The sequence below is a fragment of the Balaenoptera acutorostrata genome, chromosome 4 (assembly GCF_949987535.1).
Source record: "Balaenoptera acutorostrata chromosome 4, mBalAcu1.1, whole genome shotgun sequence".
Classification (NCBI taxonomy): domain Eukaryota; kingdom Metazoa; phylum Chordata; class Mammalia; order Artiodactyla; family Balaenopteridae; genus Balaenoptera; species Balaenoptera acutorostrata.
This window is the reverse complement of record NC_080067.1, coordinates 96,704,939-96,728,522: the sequence shown is the minus strand read 5'-3', so window position 1 is coordinate 96,728,522 and position 23,584 is coordinate 96,704,939. Positions and strand designations below refer to the sequence as shown.

Below are 23,584 nucleotides of genomic sequence, written 5' to 3'. Positions count from 1 at the left end.
ATGATGTTTGCTATGGGTTTGTCATATATGACCTTTATTATGCTGAGGTAGTTTCCCTCTATGCCCATTTTTTGGAGAGTTTTTATCATAAATGGGTGTTGAATTTTGTCAAAAGCTTTTTCTGCATCTATTGAGATGATCATACGGTTTTTCTTCTTCAATTTGTTAATATGGTGTATCACATTGATTGATTTGCATATATCCTTGCATCCCTGGGATAAATCCCACTTTATCATGGTGTATGATCCTTTTAATGTGTTGTTGGATATTGTTTTCTAGTATTTTGTTGAGGATTTTTGCATCTATATTCATCAGTGGTATCGGTGTGTAATTTTCTTTTATTGTAGTATCTTTGTTTGGTTTTGGTATCAGGGTGATAGTGGCCTTGTAGAATGAGTTTGGAGGTGTTCCTTCCTCTGCAATTTTTTGGAAGAGTCTGAGAGTTTGGGTGTTAGCTCTTCTCTAAATGTTTGATAGAGTTTGCCTGTGAAGCCTTCTGGTCCTGGACTTTTGTTTGTTGGAAGATTTTTAATCACTGTTTCAATTTCATTACTTGTGATTGGTCTGTTCATATTTTCTATTTCTTCCTGGTTCAGTCTTGGAAGGTTATACCTTTCTAAGAATTTGTCCATTTCTTCCAGGTTGTCCATTTTATTGGCAAAGAGTTGCTTATAGTAGTCTCTTATGATGCTTTGTATTTCTGCTGTGTCTATTGTAACTTCTTTTTCATTTCTAATTTTATTGATTTGAGTCCTCTCCCTCCTTTCTTGATGAGTCTGGCTAAAGGTTTATCAATTTTGTTTATCTTCTAAGAGAACTGGCTTTTAGTTTTATTGATCTTTGCTATTGTTTTCTTTGTTTCTATTTCATTTATTTCTGCTCTGATCTTTATGATTTCTTTCCTTCTACTAACTTTGGGTTTTATTTGTTCTTCTTTCTCTAGTTCCTTTAAGTGTACGGTTAGATTGTTTATTTGAGTTTTTCTTGTTTCTTGAGGTAGTATTGTATTGCTATAAACTTCCTTCTTAGAACTGCTTTTGCTGTATCCCATAGGTTTTGGATCATCTTGTTTTCATTGTCATTTGTCTCTAGGTATTTTTTGATTTCCTCTTTGATTTCTTCAGTGATCTCTTGGTTATTTAGTAACGTATTGTTTAGCCTCCATGTGTTTGTGTTTTTTATGTTTTTTTCCCTGCAGTTTATTTCTAATCTTATAGTATTGTGGTCAGAAAAGATGCTTGATATGATTTCAATTTTCTTAAATTTATTTAGGCTTGAGTTGTGATCCAAGATATGATCTATCCTGGAGAATGTTCCATGTGTACTTGAGAAGAAAGTGTAATCTGCTGTTTTTGGATGGAATGTCCTATAAATTTTAATTAAATCTATCTGCTCTATTGTGTCATTTAAAGCTTGTATTTCCTTATTAATTTTCTGTCTGGATGATCTGTCCATTGGTGTAAGTGAGGTGTTAAAGTCACTCACTATTACTGTGTTACTGTCAATTTCCTCTTTTATAGCTGTTAGCATTTGTCTTATGTTTTTAGGTGCTCCTATGTTGGGTGCATATATATTTATAATTGTTATATCTTCTTCTTGGATTGGTCCCTCAATCATTATGTAGTGTCCTTCCTTGTCTCTTGTAACATTCTTTATTTTAAAGTCTATTTCATCTGATATGAGTACTGCTACTCCAGCATCCTTTTGATTTCCATTTGCATGGAATATCTTTTTTCATCCCCTCACTTTCAGTCTGTGCGTGTCCCTGGGTCTGAAGTTCGTCTCTTGTAGACCACATATATATGGGTCTTGTTTTTGTATCCATTCAGCCATTCTGTGTCTTTTGGATGGAGCATTTAATCCATTTACATTTAAAGTAGTTATCCATATGTGTGTTCCTATTACCATTTTCTTAATTGTTTTGGGTTTGTTTTTGTAGGTCCTTTCCTTCTCTTGTGTTTCCCACTTAGAGAAGTTCCTTTAGCATTTATTGTAGAGCTGGTTTGGTGGTGCTGAATTCACTTAGCTTTTGCTTGTCTGTAAAGCTTTTGATTTCTCTGTCGAATCTGAATGAGATCCTTGCTAGGTAGAGTAGTCTTGGTTGTAGGTTCTTCCCTTTCATCACTTTAAATATGCCATGCCACTCCCTTCTGGCTTGTAGAGATTCTTCTGAGAAATCAGCTGTTAACCTTATGGGAGTTCCCTTGCATGTTATTTGTCATTTTTCCTTTGTTGCTTTTAATAATTTTTCTCTGTCTTTAATTTTTGTTAGTTTGATTACTATGTTTCTTGGTGTGTTTCTCCTTGGGTTTATCTTGCCTGGGACCCGGGACTTGCTGGATTTGGGTGGCTATTTCCTTTCCCATGTTAGGGAAGTTTTCGACTATAATCTCTTCAAATATTTTCTCGGGTCCTTTCTCTTTTCTCTTTCTGGGACCCCTATAATGCGAATGTAGTTGTGTTTAATATTGTCCCAGAGGTCTCTTAATATTGTTCCATAGCAGTGAATTCCATCATTCTGTGCTCCAGGTCAGTTATCCATTCTTCTGCTTCAGTTATTCTGCTATTGAATCCTTCTAGTGTATTTTTCATTTTAGTTATTGTATTGTTCATCTCTGTTTATTTGTTCTTTAATTCTTCTAGGTGTTTGTTAAACATTTCTTGCATCTTTTGATCTTTGCCTCCATTTTCTTTCCGAAGTCCTGCATCATCTTCACTATATTATTGTGAATTCTTTTTCTGGAAGGTTGCCTATCTCCACTTCATTTAATTGTTTTTCTGGGTTTTATCTTGCTCCTTCATCTGGTACCTAGCCGTCTGCCTTTTCATTTTATGTGTCTTTCTGTGAATGTGGTTTTCGTTCCACAGGCTGCAGGACTGTAGTTCTTCTTGGTTCTACTGTCTGCCGTCTGGTGGATGAGGCTATTTAAGAGACTTGTGCAAGCTTTCTGATGGGAGGGAGTGGTGGTGGGTAGAGTTGGGTGTTGCTCTGGTGGGCTGAGCTCAGTAAAACTTTAATCTGCTTGTCTGCTGATGGGTGGGGCTGAGTTCCCTCCCTGTTGGTTGTTTGGCCTGAGGCAACCCAGCACAGGATGCTACAGGCTCTTTGGTGGGGCTAATGGCAGACTCTGGGAGGGCTCATGCCAAGGAGTATTTCCTGGAACTTCTTCTGCCAGTGTCCTTGTCCCCATGGTGTGCCACAGCCATCCCCCACCTCTGCAAGAGACCCTCCGACACTAGCAGGTAGTTCTGGTTCAGTCTCCTATGGGGTCACTGCTCCTTCCCCTGGGTCCCAATGTGCACACTACTTTGTGTGTGCCCTCCAAGAGTGGAGTCTCTGTTTCCCCCAGTCCTGTCGAAGTCCTGCAGTCAAATCCCACTAGCCTTCAAAGTCTGATTCTCTAGGAATTCCTTCTCCCATTCCCGGTCCCCCGTTTGGGAAGCCTGACGTGGGACTCAGAACCGTCACTCCAGTGGGTGGACTTCTGTGGTATAATTGTTCTCCAGTTTTTGAGTCATCCACCCAGCCATTATGGGATTTGATTTTATTGTGATTGTGCCCCTTCTACCGTCTCATTGTGGCTTGTCCTTTGTCTTTGGATGTGGGGTATCTTTTTTGGTGAGTTCCAGTGTCTTCCTGTTGATGACTGTTCAGCAGTTAGTTGTGATTCCAGTGCTCTCACAAGATGGAATGAGTACATGTCCTTCTACTCTGCCATCTTGAACCAATCTCCTTATCTGCTTTTGATTTCGGTTTCCCTCTAAAGCTATTTACAGAATGACTGAAACTCAAGCCTTGTATATGATAAACTTTAGCAATGTATTTCTTTTGTAGACAGTAGGATCAGTCTAGTGATATTGAATTTACTAGTTAAGGACATTACAAATAAAGTCAAACATAACCACTTCATCCATTATTACTACTATGAAAGGTGATGGATAAATTATTTTTATACTGAAGTCCATATTCCCTCTGATCTCTATTACAGAGAATTGTGTTTCTCCAGGAAAAGAAATGGATCGAATGGGGTAAAATTTCTCATAACATTTCAGTCAGAATTTCCATACATTTTAATGTAAAATATGTATACTGCATTTACTGGATATTCTGTACATACACAGATAAGTGTAAATGTATACGAGTACATACATGTAATTTTTTTCAGATAACCTCTTGAAGAAGCCAAGAGACTTAAGTTTACATTAGAGAGGCTAGTTTGTTGATGGCTGTATACTCCAAACGTAGAAACAGTGTCTGGCATGTGGAACTTGTTTAGTGAACATTTGGTGAATTGGTAATACAGGAGTTCACATTTATTAATCATGTACTCCATTGACATTTATGTTAATAAACATCCCCAGGTCTACCTGGAGATAGTTGTTCTTCCCAGTCTGAGTTCAGGGAGGGGAGTGTTCCTTAAAAATACACCTTTCTGTGCCTTTAAGTTGCAGTTAGTCCTATAATCAATAAATGTTAATAAGCTTAAGGACTTAAAATGAAGGACTTCCCTGGTGGTGCAGTGGTTAAGAATCTGCCTGCCAGTGCAGGGGACACGGGTTCGAGCCCTGGTCTGGGAAGATCCCACATGCCGCAGAGCAACTAAGCCCTTGCGCCACAACTACTGAGCCTGCACTCTAGAGCCTGTGCGACACAACTACTGAAGCCCTTGTGCCTAGAGCCTGTGCTCTGCAGCAAGAGATGCCAGCGCAGTGAGAAGCCCGTGCACCACAACAAAGAGTAGCTCCTGCTCACTGCAACTAGATAAAGCCCGCACGCAACCAAGAAGATCCAATGCAGCCAAAAATAAATAAATTTATTTTTAAAATTAAAAAAAAAAAAAGAACTTAAAATGAGCAGCAAAAAATTTCTGGGTAGCTGTTGGCTCATTTATAGTGTCCATTGAGTCAGCAGGTGTTTATTAAGAGTTGTAAGCCTTCTGCCAAGTACTTCCCTAACACTCCATCAGTGGCCCTGTGAGTGGAGTGCCTGTTAAGGTTCTGAGATTTAAGGAAGGCAGATTGGTTCAGGCTGGGCCTAAAGAGATGTTATATGGTACCTGGATTCAGTTAATATGTAACCGAAAGGTTGACTAAAGTCCACATTTAGATGTTTTATTCTTAGGGGTACTATTTTTAGGATATTTCTATATTCAAATTGATCTATAAAGATGTTAGAGAAGAGCGTTGTGTTTTGGTTTTATAGACTTTTATAATTTGCTTAATTTGCAGTTGTTCTGCCTCTGCCATGGTTATATTACTGTTCTTAAAAAGTAGATGAGTTATCTAATTATTTCAGTGTTTCCTTAACTTTTATTGTAAAGTCATTTATTACCAAGCATCTCTTCGAGGCAGAAGTATTCCTCTTCAGGAATGTAATGTTTTAAGTTGTTGAGTCATCATAGGCACATACAGTGTACAGGTTTCTCTTGAAAGAGCCAGCTAGATGGGGAGGAACTGGCTTCTGAATAAGGCTTAAATAATAAGAAGATACCATTTATGTGGTGAACAGTGTCCCAAGCATTGTTAGTTTTGCCACACTAATTAGAAGATTAGAGAGAGTGAAACCTACAGAATGTGAGATGTATCCATGTGCAGAGGAGTATATGTCCATCTATCTATCTAGGCAGCACCCGGATGGACACGAATTGAAACTCTGAACCATGCCCTTAATATTGTTTTTGAATATCTGCTATGTCTTCAGCTTTGTTAGAGTTTCCGTGTCATCAAATGGGTGTGTTATATAAAGAGCAAATAGAGAAAAGTTTGGAATCAGCAGCCACTGTCAATACCCTGTTTAAATACCAAGCCTCTTCCTGTAGCAGTGATGTTGTCCTGCCATTTGATGGCGCACACAGCTCACCTTTCAGTTCATTTGGTGAGATGAATACTTAAAGGAATGATAGTTTTCAAGTTTGAAAGTTTAGTTTTTCCTGTTAACATAATGGGTGTTGCTTTTCCTTATTATTCACTGAGAGTTTCACTTTTTAGAGAACATAAGATAGATCTATCTTGTTGATGGTAAAGGTGTCCCAGTTATGTCTCTTTTTTATGAATTTTTACCTAATCATCAAAGACATAGAATTTTTTACCGATTACTTCTATTATTATAAACTATTCCATACATTAGAGTTTATAATGTGCCTGTGAAAAATATTTTAGAACTTTTACTTCCTAATGCTTATAAACATTCTTATTCTTGCCTCTAGATTGTCAACTGCATAATGATCACTATTGCTTCCTGGAGATTACTATGGATAGGTAGAAACTTAAAGATTTCCTTATAGAAGACAAATTTAAATGGGATCACTTTTTTCAGCTGTAATTTGATCTCAGAAGCATAGGCTGTGGAGTCAGATGGACTCTACACAAGACTACATCTAACTCAGTTGTTTACTGATTGGGCTGTGGGAAAGTTACTTAACTTCATCTGTGAAATGGGGTGAATACTGACCATGTAAGGTTCTTAAGAGGATTAAAAGTGCTGCAGGGTACACTGCCAACTCAGCACCTTGGCAGGGTTGCTAAGAAAATATTTGTTCTCACAATGGACAGTGGGTCAAAAATGGCGTTTGACTTGTTTTTTTTTACTGCTTTAACTGTTCCTTGAAATGGAATTTCCAGCATGTTATTGTCTCTATTCACAACAAGGGAAATGTCATTTTACTGCACGTCTTATATTAAAAGTGTATTGAATACAGGATTGGCTTGCTTTAAGCCATTAGGAAAGAATAACATTTATTCTTTATATTGTTAGATATCTTAAAATATTTTCTACACAATCATAATAATAGATGTTTGAGTTTAATTATACTTTGCCCAATTTAACTTTGCAATTTTATTAAAGCATAATCGAAGCTAAAATATATGAAAGTATTAGGACATAAGTCATCTATCATTCAGTGGATTATAGTTATTTCAGGAATATTATCACCTCATACTGTTGGTATTAACAAAATTATCACCTCAAACAAGTAAATTATTTAAGCATAATAGTACATTTTTATAATTACACAATTTTCTTCAAAGACTATAATTATTTTAACAAAACAAGGAGCTGTATTATAAATTCTTAATGAATTTTAAAGTATGAGAGCTATTTTTGTAAATTGATTATCTCAACCTGATAACTATAAAAAATTTAAAAAATTTTAAACAGCTGTGAACTCATGACCTTACTCTGTTCTTCCATAACTAGAAAAGCAAAATTTCCCTTCATTTTAGGTCATTGGCTTAGCATTTCACAATTAATTGATCCAAGAGAAGAAAGTATTTTTATTTCTAATAATTTTCATGCAAATGAGCATGAAGCAGTATGCCTTTGTCCTTTGTCCCTAGTAACTTTTATTTATTAATTTTGAATATCTCTAGTGTATCTAAACTGGTTTTGAAGATAATTTAGGACCGTCTGTGAAAATACCTTGGTTCCTTCAAAAAGCTGCTCTGTAAGTTAGCATGTATGTATTAGGTGTTATCTTTTTATAGCAGTCTTGCCTTTTCCTAGTCGAATGTGTGAACTTTCTAACCATAACAACTGTGGATTTTATAGACTTTAGTTATATATTTTTTCAATTATTAGTGTACTATATATTGAAATTCTAAACCTTTCTGGCCCACCTATAAGAGTGAGGAGTGTTTGCACTCTTTCTCCAGCTCTTGTGTTCCTTTTTAGAACCTGAACTCCCTATAGTAATCTCATTGGAAAAATGTTTTATTTAAAGATACAGTAATATACTTTCTGCTCCTCTATTTGTTTATCTGATAAATGTTTACTATGTGCAAAGTGTTAGACACTGTCAAGGTCACGATGTGATAATAGAAGGCAAACTAATTAGGTAGAATAAAGGTACATAAATAAACCTCATTGAGAGTTCTGAGGAAGATCTAAAATCCCAGGTAGGAATATCAGGGAAGACTACACAGAGGAGTAAATACAGAAGTCTGGAGAAGGCGAATACAGGCATACCTTATTTTATTGTGCTTTGCAGATATTGCGTATTTTACAAATTGAAGGCGAGACAACCCTATGTCGAGTAAGTTTATCAGCATCATTTTTTTCCAACAGCATTTGCTCACTTTGTGTCTCTTTGTCATATTTTTGTAATTCTTGCAATATTTCAAACTTTTCCATTATTATTGTATTCATCATAGTGATCTGTGGTCAGTGATCTTTGATGTTATTATTACAAAAACTTTATGACTTGTTGAAGGCTCAGATGATGGTTAGCATTTTTTAGCAATAAAAAAATATTAAGGCATGTACTTTTTTTAGGCATAATGCTGTTGCACACTTAATAGACTACAGTATAGTGTAAACATACTTTTATATTCACTGGGAAACCAAAAAATTTGTGCAACTTGCTTTATTATGTTGATATTTGCTGTATTCAGGTGGACTGGATCCAAATCCACAATATCTTCAAGGAATGCCTGTAGACCCCTTTTGCCATTTGGATGGGATGTTTGTGAGGGTAAAATGGGAAATTTTGGTCGCGAGCTAATTGTAAGAGGGTCTTGAATGTCACGGTGAGTTTACTTTTTTTTTTCTTAAAGGCAGATAAACCACTGAAAATTTTTGAGCAGACAATATAAATGGGATGGATTGGAAGGTAAAAGAGGTAGGCATTGGAAAGTTTGGTTTGGGGGGCTTTAGCATACATATCCTAGGTAAGAAGAAATTTGTTTTTCTAATAGGATTTGAGAGTTGTAAATAGGACCATCGTGGGAGACATTATGAAAGTTATACCCTGTCTGGATGTATCTTAAAATATTTTGGATTGAGGTATCCAACTCACAAAATCAAATAAATCTTCTCCCAGTTTGCAAGGCAAAAATTAATGGATACTCACTTTTAAGGATTCCTTCAATGATTTTCTCAAATGTCTGATGCCTACTACTATTTAGCCTGTGTGTGTCTGTTTCTGTGTGTTTTTAGTGATTGTAAATTTAGCTTTCACTCTGTTTCTCAAAGAATACAAATCCTGTCTTATCGCTTGAACCAAACTACTAATGTGTAGAATTTAGCAAGATTGAGCTTGTGTTGGGGATGTAGAAGGAATCATAAGAGGGAAGGAAGCGGTGGGGGGCTGTTGAAAAGGAAGTCAGAGGTAGGTTTTTTTTTTTTTTTTTTTTTTTTAAGAGTTACTTTTTTTTTTTTTTTTTTTAAAGGATTTTCTTATTTATTTATTTATTTATTTATTTATTTATTTTTGGCTGTGTTGGGTCTTCGGTTCGTGCGAGGGCTTTCTCCAGTTGCGGCAAGCGGGGGCCACTCTTCATCGCGGTGCGGGGACCGCTCTTCATCGCGGTGCGCGGGCCTTTCTCTATCGCGGCCCCTCCCGTCACGGGGCACAGGCTCCAGACGCGCAGGCTCAGCAATTGTGGCTCACGGGCCCAGCTGCTCCGTGGCATGTGGGATCTTCCCAGACCAGGGCTCGAACCCGTGTCCCCTGCATTAGCAGGCAGATTCTCAACCACTGCGCCACCAGGGAAGCCCCAGAGGTAGGTTTTTAATTTAAGTGTAGATGTTTAGATAATCCTGCCACCAGATGTAGAGAGATAGTAGTAGAAACTGATTTGTGGGAGGGGAAGGTGAAGTTTGGGATGGATTGGATTTGAAATGCAGAGAATATCCATGTGATTATGTATAGGATGCGTTTATGAATTTGATGAGTTTGGAAGAGATTCCGGTTGAAGATGGGTATAGCTTAAGAGAGAGGTGGACCTGAAACTTTGAAAATTGGTGACAGTAGAAAATATGGCTAAGACAGAACCTTTGAAAACACCTACCTACTTGTTAAGAGACGTCTAAAGGAAAGAAGAACAATCAGGTCTTTGGTGGGAAGAGCAATAGAGTATAGTGCTAAGGAAGATGGGAAAGAGTTTTCAAGAAAAATAGAGACATTTAATGCTTAAAAAAGGTGTCTGGGGAGACTTCCCTGGTGGTCCAGTGGCTAAGACTTTGCCTTCCAGTGCAGGGGGTGCAGGTTCGATCCCTGGTCGGGGAGCTAAGATCCCACATGCCATGTGGCCAAAAAACCAAAACATAAAACAGAAGCAGTATTGTAACAAATTCAATAAAGACTTTAAAAAAAATAGTCCACATCCAAAACAAAATCTTTTTTTTAAAAAAAAGGGTGTTTGGGTTAGGTGATCCATGGGTCCTTTGGCGAAAGCAGTTTTTAAAATAATTAATTCATTTTATTGCAGTATAGTTGATTTACAACATTACATTGTACAACATAGTGATTCAGCATTTTATAGATTATACTCCATTCGAATTTATCTTAAAATATTAACTATATTCCCTGTGCTGTACAATATATTCTTGTAGCTTGTTTATTTTATACATAATATTTGTGCCTCTTAATCCCCTACCCTTATCTTGCCCCTCCTCCCCCTTTCCCTCTCACCAGTGGTAACCACTAGTTCGTTCTCTGTATTTATAATTATGTTTCTGTTTTGTCATATTCATTTATACTCATTTGTTTTATTTTTTAGATTCCACATATAAATGATAATATACAATATTTATTTTTCTCTGTCTGACTTATTTCACTAAGCATAATACCCTCTAGGTCCATCCATGTTGTTACAAATGGCAGAACTTCATTCTTTTTTATGGCTGAATAGTATTCCATTGTGTGTGTGTGTGTGTGTACACACATATATATATATACACACACATATATACCACATCTTCTTTATTCATTCATCTGTTGATGGACATTTGGGTTGCTTTCATATCTTGGCTATTATAAATAATGCTGCTGTGAACATTGGGGTGCAGATATCTTTTCAAATTAGTGTTTTTATTTTCTTGGGATGTATACTCAGGCGTGGAATTGCTGGGTCATATGGTGCGTCTATTTTTAGTCTTTTGAGGAATCTTCATACTGTTTTCTGTAGTGGTTGCACCAATTTACACTCCCACTAACAGTGTACCAGGGTTCCTTTTTGTCCATATCCTCGCCAACATTTGTTATTTGTAGACTTTTTGGTGATAGCCATTCTGATATTGTGGTTTTGATTTACATTTGGAGAAACAGTTTTTGTAGAGTAGTCAAGGCAGAAGCCAAGTTGTATATATGTTTTCAGTATTCCCCCTTTCATTTCCACTTTCTTGATTCTATTTTTAGCTGAAACTATGTTGAGCCACTGTCTTCATGGAGTAATCTATAATGACTCACAGCCACTCCCTGGGAGCATAGAACTCATCTTCTATAAATATAGTTTTAATATTCTTTTCTTTAAATGTGTTACCTAAGACTATTTCAAATCAGATCTTATCCAGATGCTAATATTATTTCCTCAGATACACTAAGTGTGACTTTCCTTAAAATATCATCAGCAAACATACTTCCTAAATGCCTCACCCGTAGGACTTACATTTATTATAATTGGCATTACAGAGGGATAAGTGAATTCCCTGTCATTGCCAGTTCTTCTTTTACTCTTTTTTTTTTTTAAATTTATTTATTTATTTATTTTTGGCTGTGTTGGGTCTTCGTTTCTGTGCGAGGGCTTTCTCTAGTTGCGGCGAGCGGGGGCCACTCTTCATCGCGGTGCGCGGGCCTCTCACTATCGCGGCCTCTCTTGTTGTGGAGCACAAACTCCAGATGTGCAGGCTCAGTAGTTGTGGCTCACGGGCCTAGTTGATCCGTGGCATGTGGGATCTTCCCGGACCAGGGCTCGAACCCGTGTCCCCTGCATTGGCAGGCAGACTCTCAACCACTGCGCCACCAGGGAAGCCCCCTCTTCTTTTACTCTTAAGTACACTGGTACTTTTAGAAAGGCCTACTGTTTTAATAAAGATCCTGTAGAAAGCTCTTTGGATTAGTAGGGTCACCTGCATATGAAATTTCTAGGTTAGAATCAGATACATAGCCACTTTTGTTTCCATCTGCAGAGAATAGTTGTAAGGGTATAAAAGACTCACCCTAAGTAGTAATAATGATTATAATTTTAAAGAACTGCAGTAGTTATTATTTGCATTTCATGTGCTAATTTCTGTGTGCGTGTGTGTGTGTATTTTTTTTTCTAATCTTCACAATGACTCTTAGATGGTAGGTATCATTACTTTCATATTATATATATGAGAGAACTGAGGCTCCGAACATTTAAATAAATTGTCTGAGCTTCTCGAGTAGTTGAAGGCAGAGCCAGGATTCAAATCAGCTCTTTCTGACTTTCAAAGACCATGTTCTCTACATGGCCCATGCAGGTTAATGATGTAAATATTTGAAATTTGAGCTTTAACAACCTTGATGGCAACTACTTGGTCCAGTAGAACCCAATTGGAGCCCAATGCCTTATTACTTTCTTTCTATTTTTTTAAAAAAATTATTTATTTATTTATTTATTTTATTTTTGGCTGTGTTGGGTCTTCGTTTCTGTGCGAGGGCTTTCTCTAGTTGCGGCAAGTGGGGGCCACTCTTCATCGCGGTGCACGGGACTCTCATTATCGCGGCCTCTCTTGTTGCGTAGCACAGGCTCCAGACGCGCAGGCTCAGTAATTGTGGCTCACGGTCCCAGTTGCTCCGTGGCATGTGGGATCTTCCCAGACCAGGGCTTGAACCCGTGTCCCCTGCATTGGCAGGCAGACTCTCAGCCACTGCGCCACCAGGGAAGCCCCCTTATTACTTTCTTACCTTTTCCTTCCAACTAGGGATGAATAGTTTTCATTTGCTTAAACATATCGCCATTCTCTACTGTTGATTGTCAGGCTCTCTTCTGTATATTTAATTCCCTTATTTATTTAATCTTCACATCAACTATTTGAAAGGTAGATGTATTTCCCCCTCAACGTTTTATTTTGAAACTTCAAACATATAGCATATGTTTATACTCACCACCTAGATTTAACCATTAACATTTTACTATACTTATTTTATTACATACCTATAATCTGTGCATCCATCATCAGTTCAATTTCTCTTTGATGCATTTAAAAGTAAAGACATCGCTGCAAATCCCCTAATTACTTCAGCATGTATATTATTGATTGTAGCTCAGTATTTATGTACATGTCTTTTCTTTTGATGTAAAATTTACATTCAGTGAAATACACAAATCTTAAATATATGTTTTTTGGATTTTGATAATCTCATATATGTACCTGTATAACCCAAATACTTACGAAGATATAAAACATTACTATTGGTAGGTGTCTCTCTTTACTCCCGTTTTGTACCTGAGGAAACTGAAACGCAGAGCAATTAAGTAATCTTCCCTAGGTCATACTGCTAATAGGGGCAGAGCTGGAATTCAAGCTCTGGCAGTCTGGCTGCAGTGTTTGTGCTCCTAACCACACCACCATACTGCCTGTGGATTATCCTCACATGTTCAGGTATCCTTTTACATTCATGTGTACAAATTTTGTTTTTAACATAAGTGTGTAGACACAGAAGTAGTATGCTTAGGATTAGTGAGTGTAGAAATGCTGTTCTAGAGATGCATTGGTTTCTTACAAGAGGTTTATGGCAAGAGAAACTAAGAGGGAAAGAAGTACCCTTCGTCAAAATACTATGGTGAATCTCTGTGTAATAATTGTGTCTTAACTGGCATCCTTGATTAATGTTTCCACATATAAAGTGACAATTTTTTAAAGACAACACTGAGGTTCAGAAAAATCCTAAGTGCCACTTGAAACAGTTAAAGGTAAATAATGTTCAGTATAGTTTTGTATTAAGCATATTTTGGCTCTGTTATAATTATTAGAAAATTGTTCATCTATGTGTGGTATATGTAGTACCACTTGCCTTGATACCTCAGACTCCAAAATAATATAATTAAACCAATTTGGGATTTATAGTTGTGAAATTTGTAAAGTTTTTAGCAAAGAAACTGAATGTAATTCTTTGGCCTTTCCAAATAAATTGCATAAAAATATGAATAAAGATTGGAATAAATGATATAAAATTTTTTTTTGTTTGTAATACTTACGTGTACCATACTTATGAGAAGAAATTGTGTTATCTTTCCTGCATTGTGTTCATACCACAAGCCGTATCTTAAATTTGACCAGTTCCCTTTGTTCACTATTCAGTTATAAAAAAGCACTGTCATATGTATTTAAAAAAAAAACCCTAAGTATTGCTCAAAAAGCAATTAAAAAACACATGTAGTTAACAGAACCTAGCCAGTCACTAGAGGGCAGAACAGTACTATACTTTAGGCCTGATTTGACAATTTAAAAAATTGCTGAACGTGGGAAAATATTGTTACACAATTGAATAGAAATTTCTTTGTGGTCTTATTATCTTGTCTTGCTGTGAAATCCACTCACATGCTTATTACACTTGTATCAAAGGAGCTTTTCTGACAATTACAGAAAATTGATTACAATTGGTTGCTTCTAAAAGAGCGTGATTATTTAGGAGAGCATCTGAATTCCTCAAGAGAAAATACTAATGGTTACAAAGAGTGGTGCATTAAATCATTGCTACTGTATGTAGTACCCTGAAATAGAATTGCAGTATAGACTTTAGGTACGACATTATGAGAGAACACGTTTGAGACAGGTTTATTAGTACTTAGATGTGAGAACTCATTGAAGTGTGGAGCTTTTGATCTTTCAGCTGAAATTTGTTGAATCACCAAAACTTTGAAATTACAGTTGTAAAAGCAATGAACTAACTCTAGCTCCTTTTTTAAAAATGTTAAAATTTTGTCAAGTGCCTGTTCATGTAATTTCCTTTCTGTTTGAAATTTTCTGTCATTCTGATATAGTTTTATTCTGCTTTATTTTTTTCTGATTTTTTAAAATAAATGAAGCTCTGAAGTAAAGTATCCTAGCGAGTAACCTCAGCAGTTCATTGTCTGAACAGATAGAAAGTTTTATCTTGAATGTGTAGTTTGAACTTTATTTTATACAAACAGTTTGGATTTATATATGATTCATTTCTAATGGAGAACATAGGATATCAGAAAAAGCACTGGAGTTTGGAATCAGAAGATTTGGGGCCCCAATTATATTCTTGCTTGTGACCTTGGGCAAGTCACATTACCTCTCTGAAGTAACCAGTTTCTAAACTGAAGAATTAGAAAAATATTTCCTTATTTACAGCTGGGTTAATATGAGAATCATGTTTGTATCTGTGTGTAGGTCTCCAAAGATGCTTCCACGTAAAGATGAATTTTAATAAAGTTACAAGCTCAGAAAAAACCTTAGAAATAACTTTGAAGTGGTCAGTTATATCATAAATTTAGTAACATGAATGCACCTATTACAGGAGTCAATAATACCACAAATGTGGTTTCCAACCTAAAACCCAAGTTTGGATTGCTGACCTCTTCCCTGTCTCTGAGTGTCTCTCGTAACTCCTGACTCTTTGGCTCCTCTCACTCTGTTCTGTCCTCTGTTTATTTCCATGTTCCCTCTCTCTGTGTTTCTCCTGACTGTCTTTGGTCTCTCTCTGTGTTTTTCTTGTCCCAGGCACCCTCAGGAAGACCCCAAGCCTCTAACGGTACCTGGTATCATCTCCAGCATGTTTGTAGATGTGGAGGAGTCACTGGGACATTGAGAAATACCAGAGGCGAATTGTTCCGCTGTAGTAAGTCAATCAGCATTTATTAAGTGACTACTGTTTACAGAGCACAATTGATGGTGCTTTGGGCAAAGAAGAATGAGTTAGGGCATAGCTCAGAAGAAATAAACTTGTAAACACTTTTCAGTGGCTCTTTCAGGCTGGACACACATGCAAATGAAAACAACACCGAAGTACAAAGCTGGCAAATAATTATATAAATGAGCTGTGCTGTATGTGTGCCAAAGAGGCCCAGAGTTAATGGAGTAGAGAAAAGCAGGTGGTATTAATCAGGTTTCCTGCATGAGTTTAAAATTAGGTTTTGAAGTATTATTGGAAGAAAGATGAGGAAAAAGAGGGTGGAAGTGAGTAATTTCTCACTTGGCAAGCCTGTTTGCTTGCTTGCAAGTGAGTCCCTGATGGGAGGGCAGTGAAATGAGAATGCTGTGTTTCAGCCTACCAGCAGCTAACTTTCCTTGAACTTCCAGTCTTAGAGAAAGTCAAGTTATGAAAAGAAGTACAGCCAAATTGAGAATTTCCATAAACATACTTGGTATCTGTTGCCAGTTTTAGAATTTATAGAGTTTAATGGTAAATTGTGATTATGAAGTAATAATGAGGTACTATGACATAAAGTTGTCAATATTAGAATATGATCTAGGGATGCATTATAAATGCTAAGATGAATTAAAATAGTAAACTTCAGTATAACAAGTCAGTTTTGTGTTTATGTTGGAAATTTATCTGTGCTGTTGTATTTTAGATAGTCCTACCTACGGACACACCATGGTTTTCAGAGTTAAGATATGGTTTGAATTCTACCGCTGCTAACTATGTAATGTTGGGCAATCTACGTAACAGACATCTCAGTTTCCTCCTATGTAAACTAAGAATGAAAATGTTTACCTCAGAGAGTTGCTCTGTGAATTAAAAGAGATAATTTTATAAAGTCCTGAGTGTGTGCTAGGTACTTGTTACTTGCAGATACTTAAAAAGTACCTTTAAAATAGTTTGCTAAATATAGTGTTATTTCTGAGAGCTTTTTAAAAATAGAAGTAATCCCATAGTATTTAGAAAATGCTATATATACAAGGAGTATTTATAACATGTGAATAAGATACAAAGAATAACATTAACATGAATAACTGAGTACCTACCACTAACTTAGGAAATAGAGCTATGCCTGGCCCAGATTCCATCACCTCTCTTTAACTACCACCACAATCCTGAATGTTGAGTTTATTAATTCCATGTTTTCCTTTATAGTTTTTTCCCACGTTTTATGTATCCCCTACATTAAGTTTTGCTTATTTTTGAATGTTATATAAATAATAATACTATATGTTTTCTTTTGCAACACCTGTTTTGCCACTCAGCATGTTTGAGAGATTCATCCTTGCTTATACCTGTAATTCATTTATGATCACAGTTGTATTTCATTGTATGAAAATACCACAATTTATTTATCCACTTTCTTTTGATGGCTGTTTAGATTGTCTCCAGTTTTTGTTATGGGAGATAAAACTGCAAAGTAAAAAGTCTTGAGAGTCCTATTCATGCCTCTTTATGCACATACTATTTCTCTAGGATGTATGTTCATGGGTAGAAATGCTAGGTCAACCCAACCTCAAACTCTGTAGGATCATGGCAAATGGATTTCCATAGAACTTGTTACATCTTAATCCTCCCTCTAGCTGAGTATAAATGTTCTCATTCTATATCTCTTATATAGTTCTTTAAAATGACTAGATTTTTTTTAAAAGTAATTTTGTAAGTTGCCTGTAACACCATTTTAACAATAATCCTGATGACCTTTTTAAAATTAGTTTTATCCTTTGCAGCAGCTGCTTGTATTTCTTAGTTTTCCAGTTGTCACTCACACCTTTTCTCAAGCCCAGTTAAGTCCAGACATCCTGAAATTGCTGGGTATGTTTGCTAGCTAAGTTTTTTCTCCCAGGAAAACTACATCATAATAATGTAATGTTCTCATGTTAAATGAAAGTTGTCAGCTATTCCTGCCTTCTGAAGATAGTTTGGGCAGAGAAATGTACACATCTTTTACTGATTTCTTTTTTCCTTAATTTGAATTGAAATAGAGAAAGAGTGACCCACAGAGGACTGTTTGCAACCTGTGTTTTGTTCTGTGTTGCAAAAGTCCCAAAAGCTCGAGTAAATGACAACTTCTATTTGCCACTCTTTCCCCTTTTCTGTCCTTCACCTACTTCTGTTTTTCTCAGCCATTGGTTCTTTTGGTATCTGATTATACTTGCACAATCCATTCCAATTTTCATATCACAGTTCCTCCTAACTTTGTACTTTGTACTTGGTGGTCTGTGATTTTAGTTGACTGACTTCAGTGTTTTGCCTATTGTCAAACTTGGTACCACTATCTGCCACATTCATTTTCTGAGGTTTTCCAGGGGAGTCTTCCAGGTTCAGGTCTAGTGCCTAGTACTTATTAATCAATTGATGTTTATTGAATGAAGAAAGGAAAGATGTAAATGTAGTAAGGACGGAAATGCCTTTTCCCAGCTCAGCAATAATAATTACCCTAAAAGCAGTGGGCAAAAATCATGCATACTGTAAACAGTTCTGCCTGTGGGGAGCTTTGTAAACCATAAGTAGTCATTTCTTCTTGAGCTTCACTCTGGGTTTGGGCAAAATGAGAGTGGTAGAACAGTGATCTGTAAGAATCCTTTTGACTCCAACCTTTTTGTATTTTATCTTCAATTGAAATGAAATACAGTTTCTCATGGGATGTCTGGGCACCACTACCAAAGCCTGAATCCATCTACCTGACCGGGCTATGTCACAGCAACCTGCCGGTTATTGTCTCTCATAACCGTAGCAAGTGGGGCATACCTCGAACTTCCCTTCATGTTATTTAGCTTTGGTTTGTTCTGGAGAAAGAATAGATTTATCTTTCTTTGAGAAAGCATAATGAATTCCTTTGGTTTCCCAATTTCTTTCACCGGGCAGCCCAGGCATTGTTCAGCGCAAAACCTTGAGTCCTGGCTTCTTTCTCCTCCTCCTCCTCCCCCAGCCCCTCAGCTGTGAGTCGGGGCAGTGCGTCCTCCCTTTGCTACTTGCTGTACCACCTAACTCCATGTCTCCTTTCACATGCCAGCTACCATCTTTGAGTCAGTGTTGGTTTTAACTTTTGGTTTTAACTGTTGTGGATCCTTGAAGTCAATGGGTCTGTCTTTATCTGGTGCTAGAGGCAAGTTGCCCATTCCTTTCTCCTGTGGTTTCTCTGCTAGGAGCTCCTCAACCCAAGGTAAATGGGGAGTGAGACCTGAACTCCTTCGCTCGCTGCCTTCGCTCCGCCTTTCCATAGCTGTTGCAGGGACTCTCACTCTAAGATAGATTTGTGCTATAACCTCTTTCAAGGAGTTATCTGACTCTTTGCATTTGCACATGACTAGTGTTTCCTGAACCTGTTACTTGTCCAGAATTCATGTTGTGAGTACTGCTGAACTCTGGATCAGAGGCAAAAGAAGCCAGAGAGCAGACTACACGGGGCCAGGGACGCAAACTGTCTTAACTTTCTGTAAATTGTAAACACTGCCCAATCACTCCGGAGGGTCCTGGCCAGAGAGCTGTCTATTTGACCATTAACCAAGATTAAGGAGGCTCTTTCTTTCATTAAGGGACACAAAATAATCTAATCTTGTCGTGATATTATGGACCTGCTTTGTGAAAAATCCCATGTAAGTCAGGCAAATTTTAGGCTAAGAAGAGTAAGGCAAGAGAAAAGTTTTGTAACTAAAAAAAAATGAAAAACGGAGAAAACTTTTAAAATGAGGATCTATCTTTAATAACATTAACTTAATTCTAAATGGGATTTAAAAAATCTTATTAGGTTTTTTTTTTTTTAATGTTAAAATACTCAGTGAAAGACCAGTCGTTAACCTCCAACCTCACCTCCAGCCTCAGTACACACGAAACACTGGAGATTTACTGTGCAATCCTGCCATGAGGAGCCAGAAGCCAGGCTACCTGTGATAATTCACCCCTCCTAACCGCTTACTTCACAGAACTCTACAAAACCATATTACGCCAAATGTTCTGTTCTGAAAGAAGCAGTTAATACCATCCTATCTCTAGAAGAACAGATTACTGTTTGTTCCTCAGGAATACAAGGAGAGAAACATCCTCTTATGCTTATAATGGAAACATGGGAGAAATTACCTGACACAAAAACTTTCCTGATAGAAGAATGCTCACTCTAACTGCTTTAATATTGTGACTTTGGTTAATGTCAAAGGCTTGACCTATTAAGTGTTCACATTAATATTTTAACTTACCAGTTATAAGTTTCTTTTGTAATACTAATTCACTTAGTATTTTAATTTAGACAGACTTGAAAGTGCATCTGAAAACCTAGTCATTTAGTATTTTAGTTTAATGTCTTTTGAAAAAGAACCATATATTCTCTAATGACTAAGTTGCAGCAAATATTAAAAATACACCATTGTGTTAATAAGTTGGATCATGTTTAAATACAGTCGAAAATTTATAAATGTATATAAACAAGTGATACAAAATTTTCCTTTGGTAGAAACTAGGAAATGCATTTATTACAGATTTTCCACTGAATGGTCTTAACTTGGAAGAGGAATTTTTAAATGCTAAATTAATAAATTTTGAACCGCATATTTAATTTTTACTCTTGGTTTATATTTTTTATACGGCAAAGTTAGTAATACATATAACAGTAAGGTCAAAGTTGAGCTTTATGTAATTACTCATGTAATTATACAAAATACAGATTTATCTGTATTACTAAAAAGCATCTTTTTAAAATAGTTCTGAATAACTTCATTCAAATTTAGGTGTTGCTAGAATAGCAATATTCATTTTGTGTGGGAGTTTGTATCTGGATAAGAAAACAGTGAAATGTTCAAATGGGTCTGTAATTTTGAGGAAAAAGAAGTGAGGAATGAATCTGTTTTCCTGAAGTTAATTTCCATTCATTATCTTAGTTGCAAAATCTACATTTCTGAAAGGCTGACTAGGTTGTATTAAATTTGAATAATAAATCACTGATTCTTTTTTTTTTTTTTTTTTTTTAATAAAAGCAATAGAACAGAAAGCAGAGCAGCTGCACTTTAATATTGATAATTGTTTTGAGGGATTGGGACTCCTAGGAAGCTCGCCCGGGCACCGTAATGTTGTTAAAGATCACTAAATATGGTATTCTTCTGTGTCTGTGCCAAACCGTTTCCCCCACAAAATCTTCCTCAGGTTCTGTACATTTCTTTTGTGCTTTGCTGGTGGATACTTCACTCCCTTTCCCTGTGCTAGCCAAGCACGGTGTCTTGTTTGAATGATGGCATCATTGCTCTTTGGTTAAGGTCTGTTTTGAGCTTAGGAGAATCTTGGCTGCTGTTTTCATCCATTTATAGTAATTTCTGTTACTTAGCCCTTACACCGGGTAGATGGCAGTGTTACTTTCTGTGAGTTTCAAGCTGCCCTGTAAACACAGGATTTGTGTTCGTCAATTAGTACCCTGTCAACTGTGAAGAACCTCTCTGGACCTAGGGAAGTCCGTGCCCTGGAACTCTCGAGTCAGAGAACGTCTAGATCTCAGTGCCAGGGCAAGAGTGAGTGAGTCTGATTTTTCACTGAATGGAATCATCCAGTCAGCTGTTCTCTCGAGATTAAAGCTCATCAAGACAGCCTTTCTTCTGCTCTTACTGGAGCTTACTCAAGGATTGTTTCTTTTTCCTTCAAACTTTAAAAAAATGTGCCAGAGATTTTTTTTGGTGGGTCTGTGTAAAATTATTTGCATTTAAATAATTTCAAAGACAGTTTTCGTTGAGAGGTTCTGGCTCTTTTACCCTTTGTACTTAGTAAGGATGGTAAAATCGCGATGGGGTTGTGTTCTCCTGTTTCTCCCTTTACATTCTTCTGGGGACTTCAAAGACCCATAGGGATACCCACCCTTCCTCATCCCCCTCCTCCACTTAGAGTTTACAGTTATGAGGAGGGTGAACCTGGACAAGTTTATCTTGCAGGATTTAAGCCTATCATTTTCAGTGGGGGACTCTGTGTAAGACTCAACTGTCTGTGGTTAAGAGGCTACTGACGATGATGTTGTGGATGTGTCTGTAGTGGAGGTAAAACGATAAGAGGCTAAGAGCAACAGGTTGAAAATAATCATTCAAGCCAATAGCAGAAGAGGGTCACAAGGAAGTTTATGGCTCATGCTGTAGGGAACTAAGAAACTTGGAGGAAGGGGCTGTTATTTCCACCTGCACGGAGAGGGAGAGAGAAAGGGGCATTTTAAATAAGGGATCCCTGGGCAAATAAAAAGAGGCAAGGAAGTACTCAAACGCAGGAAGCTGGGCCTTGAATACGTCTTCTGGGGTATTGGATATAGAGAAAGGCAATGGAAGTTTGGGGCCCGATTTTGGGGAGAGTTGGGGTGAGGCAGGGAGGGCACAAAAAAAGATGTGGAATGCCTATCTGAGGAATTAAACTCTGGGACTAGACTGGTGAAGTCCCACAGAGTTTGGATTCAGAGAATGAAAGGCTTAAAGCATGACTCTGAATAAATCTACTGATACAGATTAGTTTGGAAATGGAGATGATCACGTAGAAGTTATGTAAGCATCTCTTGGGGTGAGGGGGTGCCAAAGGGCTTGAAAAAAAAAGAAAATACATCCTGTCATGCTTTTTTTTACAAGTAAATATTTAAGGCAGCATATGTGAGGCATTCTAAAAGGGATTTTCTGTACTATCTGTTTCCATTCCTACCATCCTGTGAAGTAGCTACTAGCCTACTTTTATAGATGAGTGAACAGAGAGGCCCTTAAATTAGACAACTGGTAGTGGTAAAAATTCATAGCCAGGCCTATCTGGCTGCCAAGTCCAAGCCTTTCCTACTCCCTTGCTCTGATTCATGAACCATGAAATGGAGAACAGATGAACTTTTTATTCCTTATTTGATTTGTCATAGACTCCTTTCTTAGGAATTATTAAATGGATCCAAATTAGGATGATACTCATGCATATTCATATACACATAATTGTATGTATGTCAGTACACCTGAATTTGAGTTTGATAAAGGTGTTATATGTTAGACTTAGCTATTTCTCAATCACAGCATTTGAGAAAAATGCTCTTTTCTGTTAATTTAGAGAAAAATGTCAATTGACAAAATTTGGGTCAGCGATATATTTTATATCAATTTAGAATAAATAGGAAGAGATATTTCCTACCAAATAGTAATTTTGGTGTATAGTGAATGAAATCAGTGTCCCAGTTTCCTAGAATAAAATTTATAGGATAAACTGGAACAGTTGTTTAGAAAAGAATGTTTCGGTTAATTTTTCTTACTCATTGAAAGTTAGCTAGAAAAGTTTAAATATTTGTAAATTAAATCATTGTAGAAATGTTAGTACACAACTGAGTTTCTTATTAATAGTAAGTGAAGCTTATTTTTTAATGGGAAGATGAACTTGGTGTCGTCACTCTAATGATTAACACTTACTTCACAGTTTAAAAAATTTATAGTATGTAGAAGAGGTGAGAGGTTTGAAGAAGTAGGTGGTACAGACATCCAGTGAATTGCCCACTACCAACACCAACAACCTCTCCACCTCCTGCCTGGGACATTCTGGAAGGTTGTTTTTTTTTTTTTTATTTTAATTAATTAATTTATTTATTTATGGCTGTGTTGGGTCTTCGTTTCTGTGCAAGGCTTTCTCTAGTTGTGGCAAGCGGAGGCCACTCTTCATCGCGGTGCGCGGACCTCTCACTATCGCGGCCTCTCTTGTTGCGGAGCACAGGCTCCAGAGGCGCAGGGTCGGTAATTGTGGTTCACGGGTCCAGTTTCTCCGCGGCATGTGGGATCTTCCCAGACCAGTGTTCGAACCCGTGTCCCCTGCATTAGCAGGCAGATTCTCAACCACTGGGCCACCAGGGAAGCCCTGGAAGGTTGTTTTTTTGTTTGTTTGTTTTTGTTTTTTAAGCTGATGTTAGCTTGTTTATATGATTCCTGACTTTTTCTAAAAGCTTTTTTCTAAAAGTTTCCCCCCCTCCCCGCCCATGT

At 37.1% G+C, this 23,584-nt stretch overlaps 1 protein-coding gene across 6 annotated transcripts in view; it reads left to right on the top strand.

Annotated features, from left to right (window-relative positions):
• BBX (BBX high mobility group box domain containing) overlaps positions 1–23,584 on the top strand; it is a 284,858-nt gene that overhangs the window by 128,663 nt on the left and 132,611 nt on the right. Inside the window, exon 4 of one of the 6 annotated variants that reach the window (XM_007187145.3) lies at positions 15,434–15,551. The exons of the other annotated variants lie outside the window; for them this stretch is intronic. The gene's annotated coding sequence lies outside the window, so the exon portion shown is untranslated. The remainder of the gene's footprint in view (positions 1–15,433; positions 15,552–23,584) is intronic. 6 annotated transcript variants of the gene reach the window in all.